Source organism: Mugil cephalus, chromosome 2 (genome assembly GCF_022458985.1).
Source record: "Mugil cephalus isolate CIBA_MC_2020 chromosome 2, CIBA_Mcephalus_1.1, whole genome shotgun sequence".
Lineage (NCBI taxonomy): Eukaryota > Metazoa > Chordata > Actinopteri > Mugiliformes > Mugilidae > Mugil > Mugil cephalus.
In genome coordinates this window covers 20,717,361-20,727,932 of record NC_061771.1, presented here as the reverse complement: position 1 = coordinate 20,727,932, position 10,572 = coordinate 20,717,361, and the positions used below count along the sequence as shown (strand labels likewise).

At 44.8% G+C, this 10,572-nt stretch overlaps 1 protein-coding gene across 1 annotated transcript in view; it reads left to right on the top strand.

Annotated features, from left to right (window-relative positions):
- The first annotated feature begins 1,960 nt into the window (after positions 1–1,960).
- Positions 1,961–10,572, top strand: part of LOC125004447 (vasorin-like) — a 31,363-nt gene continuing 22,751 nt past the window's right edge. Inside the window, exon 1 of the mRNA XM_047579046.1 lies at positions 1,961–2,230. The gene's annotated coding sequence lies outside the window, so the exon portion shown is untranslated. The remainder of the gene's footprint in view (positions 2,231–10,572) is intronic.

The window sequence follows — 10,572 nt, the reverse complement described above, 5'->3', positions numbered from 1 at the left end:
CATACACCAGCACCGACACATGGGCAATTAACCACATACATGTTACCTGTTGGAATTTCATCGTTGCAGTATTTGTGTTTGAACTTGTTTGAGAACAACAACAAGGTAAAAAAAAAAAAAAAGAAAGAAAGAAAGAAAAAAAAAAGATCTTCCTGAACAGTCATCACCTACAGTAGTTCTCTTTTCCATTCATAGTAGCAGCTTTGGTCTGAAGTCGGGAAGAAGATGTGGCCAAGACACAGGATAAGTGGCCCATATCACCTCTAAATGTGACACGAACTAAAACTGGTCCTAATGCATTTCGAGTGTGTCTTTAAGCTGTCCTCTCGTGATCAGCTCACCCAAGACTTTACATCACTGTGGCACAGTTACAGGATTCAACCCACCAGTCTTTTAGGATCATACCCTAAACTTAAACAGATCCAAAAAGCTAACCTGAAACAACCTGACATAACATGACCTGGATGACTGAGAAACTTCCACGAAACATGTTTAACCAGTGGGAAAAAAAAAAAAAAAAAAAAGTTTATAGCCTTATTCGTGTGGAGACATGTCCCACTCACCTTGACAAGAGCAGGCACCCCCACCCCACAGCAATGACACTCCTTGATGGCAGCAGCCATCCCCAGCAGGATGCAGCCTGACACTGACACACACATACACAAAATACAGTTTAGGAACAACTAGAAAAAAAAAAAGTTGACCTGGCCTCTAGATCCCAAACTGATCAAGTGTCTATGGGATGATCCATAGAAGCCCCTCCCCACAACCCATAGGACCCAAAGACCCCCACTAACAACACTCTGTTCCCAGACACCACAGGACACCCTCAGAAGACCCGTGTCCATCCTCTGATGAGTCATAAGAGGTTTCAGAGGCACAAGGGAGACCTACACAATATTAGGAAGGTGGTCATAATGTTATGCCTGATCAGTGTATTGATCCCACAATAGCAACTACAGTAAACTTCAGTTACAATTGTGGGATACATAAAAGATGATCTTATCTCATCATATTACGTAATGAAGGTGAACTGTGCTCCATTTAAAGAGCGTTGTCATATAAGTCATGCGAAAAACAAACACGCTTTTCACTCAGTGAGACTGACTTTTTGTTGTGTCCATGCTAGTTACAAATGACACAATAATAAGAAGAAGACTAATAAGAAGAAGAAGATTTTGGGGTACAGTTTTACTGTTAAGGCTAAACATCCTTCCCCGTAAATTCTTGTTTGTCATTTCCTGTTATTGAACATGACTTAGACAGACTTTAATGATCCACGAGGGAAATTACTTTGTCACAGTAGCTTTGTTGCACATAAAAGTAAACACTCACAAAAAAAATGCAAGAAAGATCAAATAAAATGAGATTAAATTAAAGCAAATCTTCCAGCAAATCTCTTTAATGCCTCTCTCCTTAAAGCCCCCAGTAAAACCAAATTTGATGCTTTTATAGCCTGTTAAAAATACATGAAGAGGGAACTCTAAGCCAGAGTCTCTCCTCTGGGACAAGGGGATGGATGTAAAACCTCAGGCGAATAATCAGCTTAACAGTTTAAAAAAATGTCTCATGTCAACGGTCATAAAAACATTCAAATACACCGTTGCCCATAAAGTTGGAATAATTTTGTTTTCAGGCACATTCCTCTTTTATTAAGTTGTACCTTTGGAAGATATTGATCAATTCAGTTTTGAGAAGATAAACATTTTATCTATAACATTTTAAAAAAAAAAATAAAATAAAAAAAAAATCACGTTTTCACAATATTTTCATGAATATTTTATTCCTTCGTCTAAGGAAAACCCGTGTTCAGACATATCTGAAGTGGACGATAAACCATCCTTCCTGCCGTGGATATGTTTTGCAGGTGCAGCCTGTCTCGGAGACGCGCATGGCTGCGCGCTCCGGCTCCTCGCCGCGCCTCCCACTTCCCCAGCTCGTTTAAGCGCTCTCCTCCTGTACTTCAATGAGCGCTGTTGTTGTGAAGAGTCTGTGCGCTACACACTGAACGCCGCGGACCCGAAGTCTCCAAGCAGAGCGAGCGCGCCGCAGGGGGACACCTTTTTTTTATTATTATTATTATTACGGGTGAACAACAACTCCGAAGTTTCAAGAGGAGTTTTTTTTTGAACATTTGTGAGCTTTGCATCGAGAGGCACCAAAGTGGATAAAAGTTTGGGGCAGAGGCTGTTCGAGCGCATTCCAGCGGACTTTGGATTACTTTGCCAAGGTAAGCTTCGCGTGCGCCTTTATTGTGATTTTCTACCATCCAGGTGCCTTTTTCGAGCCCAGTAAACAGCCGACTGAACTGCACATTGAGTTCGTCAGTGGAAACGAACGCAATTTTACAACCTTTTAATGGATTATTGACTCCGCGCGCATGTACGGGGTCGTTTCGATGCTGTGATATCGATTAGAACTGCAGAGTATGAAGCTCTGAGAGGTTAATTCATCCAGCCCGCTCTTCTGGTTGCGGCTTTTCCCAGCCTGCTTCACATGTGAAAGCTTCCCTTGCGGCCAGTGACTTTGTCAGCGTGTCTTTGCATTCCTCTCCGCCGGCGCACGGGGGTCAGTATCTCGGGTCAGGATCTGTCTGCCAGACGCGCTCAGGGAGACGCACGGGCAGGGGAAGACAACGACGCGAGTGTCTCCCGCAGAGAGATGCGCAAACAGGCGGTTATCTCTGATCAGCGTCGCCGTTTCAGACCCGTGTTGGCGTCGAATGTATCGGATTAGGGCTCGTTATCTGGCTTCACGCTCACATCTGGCTGCTTGTTTATGGGAGACTTTAATCTGATGATCCCCGAGAGATAAATCAAGATTCCCGCGGGGATGTAGAGCTTAAAGTGACGACTTTATGGTGTTTTGTGTGAATTTAACTGGTCGGCTTTTTGTTTTTTTTTTCCGTGTGGATCTTTGTAATTGTTGCCAACTTGGATGACGAATATACGTAATACTTGAATTAACATCATGAAAAAATCAGTTGCTTTGGTTAAGGCAGTACTTTTGGGCTTTGTATCTGATCTGACCAAACAAGCAAGTGGAAGGAATTGCTTTGGGTTTTTGCAACCTGTGTTCATCTGTCACATGTATTTTGATGAGCAACACTTGAGGGTTTGTTGCTGAGCAATGATTGATACCAGGAAAAGAAAAAAAAGAAATTTAAAATATAAATAAAAAGAAAAACTAGTAGCTGCTTGTGCCTTCTGAGGTGTGTTGAATTCTCACTTTTCTTCATGTACATCACTGAATTAAATAACCCAGGAAAACTAATTTAGGCACTTGTATTATTCCCTAACATTTGACCGGATCAATAGTCCATCTTAGTAATAATCAAGAGAATTAATGGCAATAACAAGTGGCACAAGCTGTAATATTAAAACCTTATTACTTAGAAATAGATTTGCATGGAGTGCAAGATGCACATTTACAGTGTAAAAACAAGAAAACCTTGTGTCATGTCTCCTGCCTTGTAAAGAAAAGACATTTTTACAACCTTATTCGGTATAAATCTGCATATTGTGGTAATGTCTTGGTAATGCATTGCTGACACGGGACAGTGGTGTCTGCAATGAGTGACTGTGACTGGCTTTCTTTGCCTCCTGTTGCCCCTCGCCGCCCTCACCTTCGGCCCAGCGAGGAGTCCGAGGCGCAGGGACGGACGCCGCGTGAAGTATGGGAAAAGCAAAGAAAGGTGGAGACGGAGGGATGGAGGGATGGACCGAAGTACATGCGAGGAGAGGAGGGAGAGCAAAGCAAACATTCCTGCCTCGGTGTCTCGGCAATTTAATTAAGTTTTTTTTTGTGTTTTTTTTTTTTGTGAGATGCTGCAGCGAGCACCTCGAGGTGGAGGCTTAACCCCAGCTCCCGCCGCTTCAAGCTCGGACTAATCCCACAGAGTCAGCTAATAAGTGTTCGGGTCATGCCACCATGACAACTTAATGGGGAGGGGGGGTGGAAGCTTCCCAATCTGGGAGTTAATAACCCCATGAAGGAAGTTAAGAGGTACAAGGTGAAGAGGATGTAGTCATGGGCTGAAAGTGCATGTGTGCGTGTGGATGAGATTTCAGTTGTTATCAGGCACATCAGCTAAAAGCCCCTCCTCCTTTTTAGTGGGGTTTTTAGTGCCCTGTGGTGCTCCAGTGTCACACACCATCACACCCACCTACACACCCACCTACACACACACACACACACACACACACACACACACACACACACACACAAGCACGCACACACCCCTCCCCTCGGGTCAGACTTCGGTCACTGAACTAGCAGAGTTGATTTTCCTATTTTCTTTTAACTGACATCTGGCTTCCTGAATCATTTCTCCTCTTTAAATTTCCACTACTCGAGACGCATCGATGCAGTGACTGCAGCGTTTTTCTTGGCTTTCAAGGACAAAGAGTCTCCCTCCCCTCCCTAGTTCTTGCCTTTCTTTTCTTTCTTTTTTTGCCATTCTGTCATTGCTCTCCTGGTTTCTGCATCCACTGCGTTTGACGTGTGCAGATGTGACACTTTTACCACGGCAGCGGGGCTCGCCTCCGGCCTCACCCACTTCGCTCGCTCTCTTCTTCTGGTTTCTGTTCAATCTGTTTTCCATACCGGTTTTCTGCTGCTGGCCTAATATCTATCTATATATACCGAATGTCACACTTACTCACCCTCAAATAGTCTCTGCAAACGTCTAGCATGCGCCATTGCTCAAAGTCAAAGAGTTTAGAGATTAATCTTCTACTGCAGCGTCAGACACTTCAAGTGTCCAGTGTCACATGAATGTTCATGTTTTCCTGCAAACAAAACATTGTAGCCTTGAAAAAACGTCTTGAACCTCAGCTGGGCTTGAAAGCGTTTGCATAATAAAATTGTAAGAAAAAACTTCACGTAAGAGTAAGTGGAAGAAATTGCGTTCCCTCCGTCCTGCTGCCGAGCAGATGTAGAGGTGGGGTGGGCCGCGCCACTCGTCAGCTCATTTGGAAACGTTTAAGGAAGCGGGGACCGCGCAGATGGAGTGGACGTCCAGCGTCAAGCCTCCGACTGCTGATAAATCACTGCGCTCGGCCCAGTCGTTGCACTGAAAAGAGGTCTGCTCCACTAACTTCAGGAGCATTTGACAAATGCGCTGCAGCAGCGGCATTACCGGGAAGAAGCAAAATATTCCTACATTCAATCAAATCATCTTGTATTATGAAAAACAATCGGCCAATGGGTTGAGTTTTTTTTTTTTTTTTGCTTGACAAAAATTCTTAAAATAAGCAGAACATTCTTGTCTCTGAACAAAGATTTCTTTCTTTGATATGAGGATTTTTTGCAGTCTATATAATTATGCAAGTATATCATCTAGCCTGGAAGTAGAGCCACACTTTGCCGACTTAACCTCGTCAAGAGATTAATAATCAGTTACTTTTTCCAAGTTTATCTTGTCACTTCTCTTTTTTGCACACTGACGCATACACTGATTGGGCATAACATTATGACCACCTTCCTAGTTTGGTGTAGGTCTCTCTTTGGGCCTCAGTGGATCAGTCTCGTTCCAGTGCATCTCACAGATACTTGTCCGGATCTAGTGAATGTGGAAGCCAGGTCGACACCCTGTGCTGTTCTTCATGTGTTTTTGAGTTGTTCCTAAACTGTTATTGTGTGTGTATGTGTTTGGTCTGGTCCAGGTGGGTGGTACATGTCTAAGTGACATCCACACGAATGCCAGGTCCAAAAGTTTCCCCAGCAGAACGCTGCACTGTCAAAAGATTCAAACTCAGAAAACTTTATTTGTCCCCGGGGTGCAATTTAAGACACATGTGAGCAGCATGAGGTGCAAAACAAACAAACACTTTTAAAGAACAGGAAATGTGGGGGGAAAAAAAAGACAGTCAGTGTTATTCACTTCGTGTTGTCGATGTTGCGGCTGATCGGCGTACACTCAAACCTCGCCTGGAGCAAATTCAACTGTCGGAAGTTGGGATATTGCTAAACTGGGTTTCTGTTTTCAGAGACATTAAAACAAAAGCTCACGTTACGCCTTTACAAGCTTTCTTGACACCGGTGGAATTCTACACTCCGGCGACGCACAACAGGCTGAGATTTAACGCGCTCGCCCGAGAGAGACCTCCGCTTCCCTCGGGCCGCCCGCCTCCTCCCCTTCACCCCCAGGGACAGTTTTAGGGGTTGTCACTCCTTTAGTAGCCTATGAAGCGTGTCTCTAAAGTACCTCAACCCCCCCCCCCCCCCCCCCCCCCCCTCCCCCATCCCCGCGGTGTGTTGTATAAACACGGCGGTTCAATAGGAAGGTAAAGAGCGTGACACATACAGACTCCTCGTAACATTCCTTCGAGGTACCAGGAGACACTGAGAGAGGAGGATGCGCCTGGCAGCAGATCTGTGGTCAGATTACCTTAATCCAGAGATTAAAGCAACAAAACCCTCTAATAATCGGAAATAAGACCTTCAGCACACATCCTTTAATGAGGTGTTCATTGAAGGAAATCTAGATAAGTTGATTTTTTTTTAAAAATAAAACAACAAATAATCGTCACCGTGTAAAGAAATCTGTCCGAGGTTTTCCAGATAACGCCGCCCTCATCCTTCGACAGCACACATACTACAACCTGAGGGCGAGTATGTGTGTGCCTGTTGGGATGGGGGGTGGTGAAGTAGAGGGACCCCTCCCCCCTTCCTATCCCACCTTTTTCTGAGCCCGGCTCTATTTTTCCTGAGGGCACATAGTCTGCCTGTGCACACACACGCACCCTTTCATCCCCATTCAGCAGCCCTCATTCCACCCGGCCCACGCGTGCACCGACACACGTGCACACACGCAGCGGCCTGGAGGCTTCGGGGTAAGGGGGGGTGACTCACAGAGCACTTCAAAAGGGTTGAGGTTTGGACCTGCGCAAATACCGAACAACTCGAAGGCACAACAGGTGAGTAGGGGTGCCGTTTGAACCCACTCGAGGTGGACCGGCGGGGCTGGTTACCACGGACGCGTGCACGGAAGTTCGACACTGTGTGTAACCCGCGGTGCGAGTCGAGGCGTGCAGCGACTATTGAGCCGCAGTTGCCCCGGGTGTTTGAGGAAACGTGCTCGGGACGTCTCTGTGTCTTGTTTCCTTTTCTTGGCAGGTGACTCCTCATTTCCTGCCGCTTACGTCCAAGTGTAATATTGCTGAAGTGGAGTGCAAGACAGTTAAACAACAAGCCAATTAACTTGTCAATTAAACTGCATTAAATGTTTTCTTCAGCATGCTGCTTGGAACCGCTTCACATGGGAGTCGCCAGAGATCACGCCTTTAGGGGGACTCAGTTCAGGAAGTAATAATAATGAATTGCTCTTTGTAACGTGAGCAAATCAAACCCTGGTGCCCAGATTTGCTTGTCAGTAGCTCTTCCCATCTGCGTCACATGAGATCGAGAATGTTTGTGTTTAAACCAATGAAAATACTCTCCTGTTATTTGTATTATTTCTTAAGGGTGCTAAGGAGCAGCAGGTGGTTGAGCATGCCTAAAATCCTATCAAAGCAACAGTAATCACAACACTTCTGGACCTGGCATTCATGTGGACGTTACTTAGACGACCAGGCCAGACTCAAAAAACATAGCCTGATCCACAGAGACCCCTCACCCCATAGGGCCTGATGGCCCCCACTAACAACATACTGTTACGAAACACCACAGGACCACCTCAGAAGGTCCATGTCCATTCTCTGATGAGTCAAAACCATTTTGGAGGGAGACCTACACAATATTAGGGAAGGTGGTCATAATGTTAAGCCTGATCGGTGTATATGCAGCTCAGTCCACTTAGTCTATTCCTAAAAGCCTCGACCACTATTGAGCTTTGTTCGATATATCAGCTGTAACGTGACTGAAATACATAATTAGATGCATATTTCACAGGAATGATTTGTCCTTGAGAAGCGTGGAGTGATGAACAGACTGAAAGAATGGGAGGAAAGAATACATCGCGGTGAACGCCGCAGATAAAACATGTGGGAGCCGTCACAGAACTATACATAAACACTTCTGCTGGAAGAAGCATGAATAAAAAAAGCGTGGGATGAACTGACACTGAGAAGAAACATGCCAAGAAGCAAGTGTGCGTGAGGAGTGTCTGGAGGAGGTGGCCCTTCTGGTTCAACAGCTTTATTGAGCTCCTCGCAGGCTGCAGATTGGGATCTGTTGGCACATTTCGTAAAACCGTAGGTAAGAAAGCACCCCAGCTGAATCCATCTGCGTCAGACACTCCGAAGACACTTCATGACATATTGTGCATTGGCGTGATGTTAGAAAAATCAAAGAAACTAGGTCACAAGTGAGAAAATACACAAGACCCATGGTCTGCAACTATTTTTCACAGAGCTTGGCAGGCTGTTGATGTTATATTATCACAACAAGCACTTAACACCATAATTTAGAGCAAATAGACTTTTTTTCTTTTATCATTAACATGCACTTGTTTGAAATCCACCATGTCACACATCCACTGATTGGTGTCTTCTGCTCTTACTACTGGAAACAGCTATCAAACTGTTGCTTAATCACTTGGAGCGCGATGTTGTTTCCACAGTCCAGCTTTAAATTCACCCAACTGGGGAAATGGGACCATGCGAAGAGCTTGAACGCACCACTAACCAGCTGGCGAGCTAGTCGCTAATGCTAATATGACCCAAGCTAGCTCTCAAAGATTGTCTCTTACTCTGTAGTTGTCTTCCTAGAATTGTACCCTTCAAATCAAAGAGTGTTACAGAAAGTTCGCTGGAGTGATAGAATGCAAGTCGTCTCGGCACGACATGCTTTCAGATTTGTGTGCTAGGTTTCCTTTGACGCAAGCACACGATTGACGTGAATGGATTTTACTTGTATCTGAGGACTGAATTCTCGGCTGAGTCTGATTACAAATTGAGTTATGATAGATGTCGTGGTAGGAAAGCGCTACATTTCAACTTTATTCCTAGTTTGGTTCAGTTTAGATGAGTAATGGTAAGAGAGCATACCAGTTGATAAGATTACTAAAAAGAAAAAAGAAAAAACAACACCAGTTGGTTTTCCAGGAGACTTTGTCTGCTAAGCGACCAACATCAATATAAAATCCCCCGCTAATGAGTGTTTATTTGGAACTTACTGGAATTTCAGCCCAATCACAGCTCTGACTGTAGGCGTGACAAGACCAACCTCAACAAATTCATCAGTCAGACGCACATTGTTTGCACACAATAGGGATTTTAACGCCTCTATTAAACAACAGCCAGGAGGCAAATGGCAGCGTGTTTTTGGGGTTGTTTGTGTGTAAGCAGAATCCTGCCATAACAAGTTATGTTGTAACTCTCTCCAGCTCATTATTTATCCGACGCGCTCCTTCATACAGTCACAGTATACACAGATCAGCCATGAAATTCTGAACTCCTTCCTAATAGCGTGTACATCTCCAAAACAGAATCATCGGAGAATGGACGTGGGTCTTCTGAGGACGCCCTGTGGTGTATGTAGGTAGGGTTGTCAGTGGGGGCTTTGGGGTCCAATGGGCTAAGAGGAGGGGTCACAGGTACTTGAACAGTTTGAGATGTTGTGAATTTGTAGGCCAGATCATCACCTTCTCCACTTTTCATGTTTTTTTGAGTTGTTCCTAAACTGTTTTTGTGTGTCATTGCTGGTCTAGGTGGGTACTACATGTCTAAGTTAGGCCCACATGAATGAATGCCAGGTTCAAAGCATTTCCCAGCAGAACACTGTTATATTGTCCCAAGATGGTCTCCTTCTCTCAGTGATTTTAATGTTGTGGCTGGTTGGCGTACAGTGCTGCAGGGGTGACGTTATGCACGCTCACCAGCCCACATTAATCTACACATTCATGGCTTGTCAGGAAGAATCTAAGTGTTGCACAATGCGGATTTTTACAAAGAGCGCACACGTATTCGCACTCGCATGCACACGCATGCACACAGTCCCTCTCTGAGGCTGGCAGGGGATTAAGATGTCAGGAGTCAAAGGGTGAACCAGTCAACCCAGAGTCTGGGCCAAGAAACTGACGAAGCAGAAGAAACGCAGACAGAGAAAGAGTGCTGAATCAGAGTCAAACACAAAATCCAGATTATCCAAATAAGAGGAAATCGACCATACAGAGGGAGTACCGCGCAGTCGAACACGCTGCGGTTCACCATGTTTCCACTTGGCCAGGAGCCCGCGGTATGATGATGCTTGGACCACCAGAGAAAGACAAACAGATCAAACCGGCAAGACGGGGCTTGTGCAAGATTGTCAACTGCTTGTTTATCATTCTGAGGGCAGGTTAAGGTCATGATTGAGGTCATGATTTGAGCGGTTGGATCTTGCAAGGGGAGCGGCATTTTGAAAGTGGAGCTGTCTGGAGATTGGCTGCAACAAAATAGATTGAGACTGGAATGTCAAGATGTGAAGTTCAGTGTTTTTTTTTGTTTTTTTAATCAGATAACATTAAATGTATTCGCTTCTCTACTATTAACCCTTTAAGATCCGCCTGTGCATAAAAATGGCTTGTGATTTTTGAATGACCGTAACTCACCAATGGACAATATTCAAAGTGTGGCGGAACACTGGGAA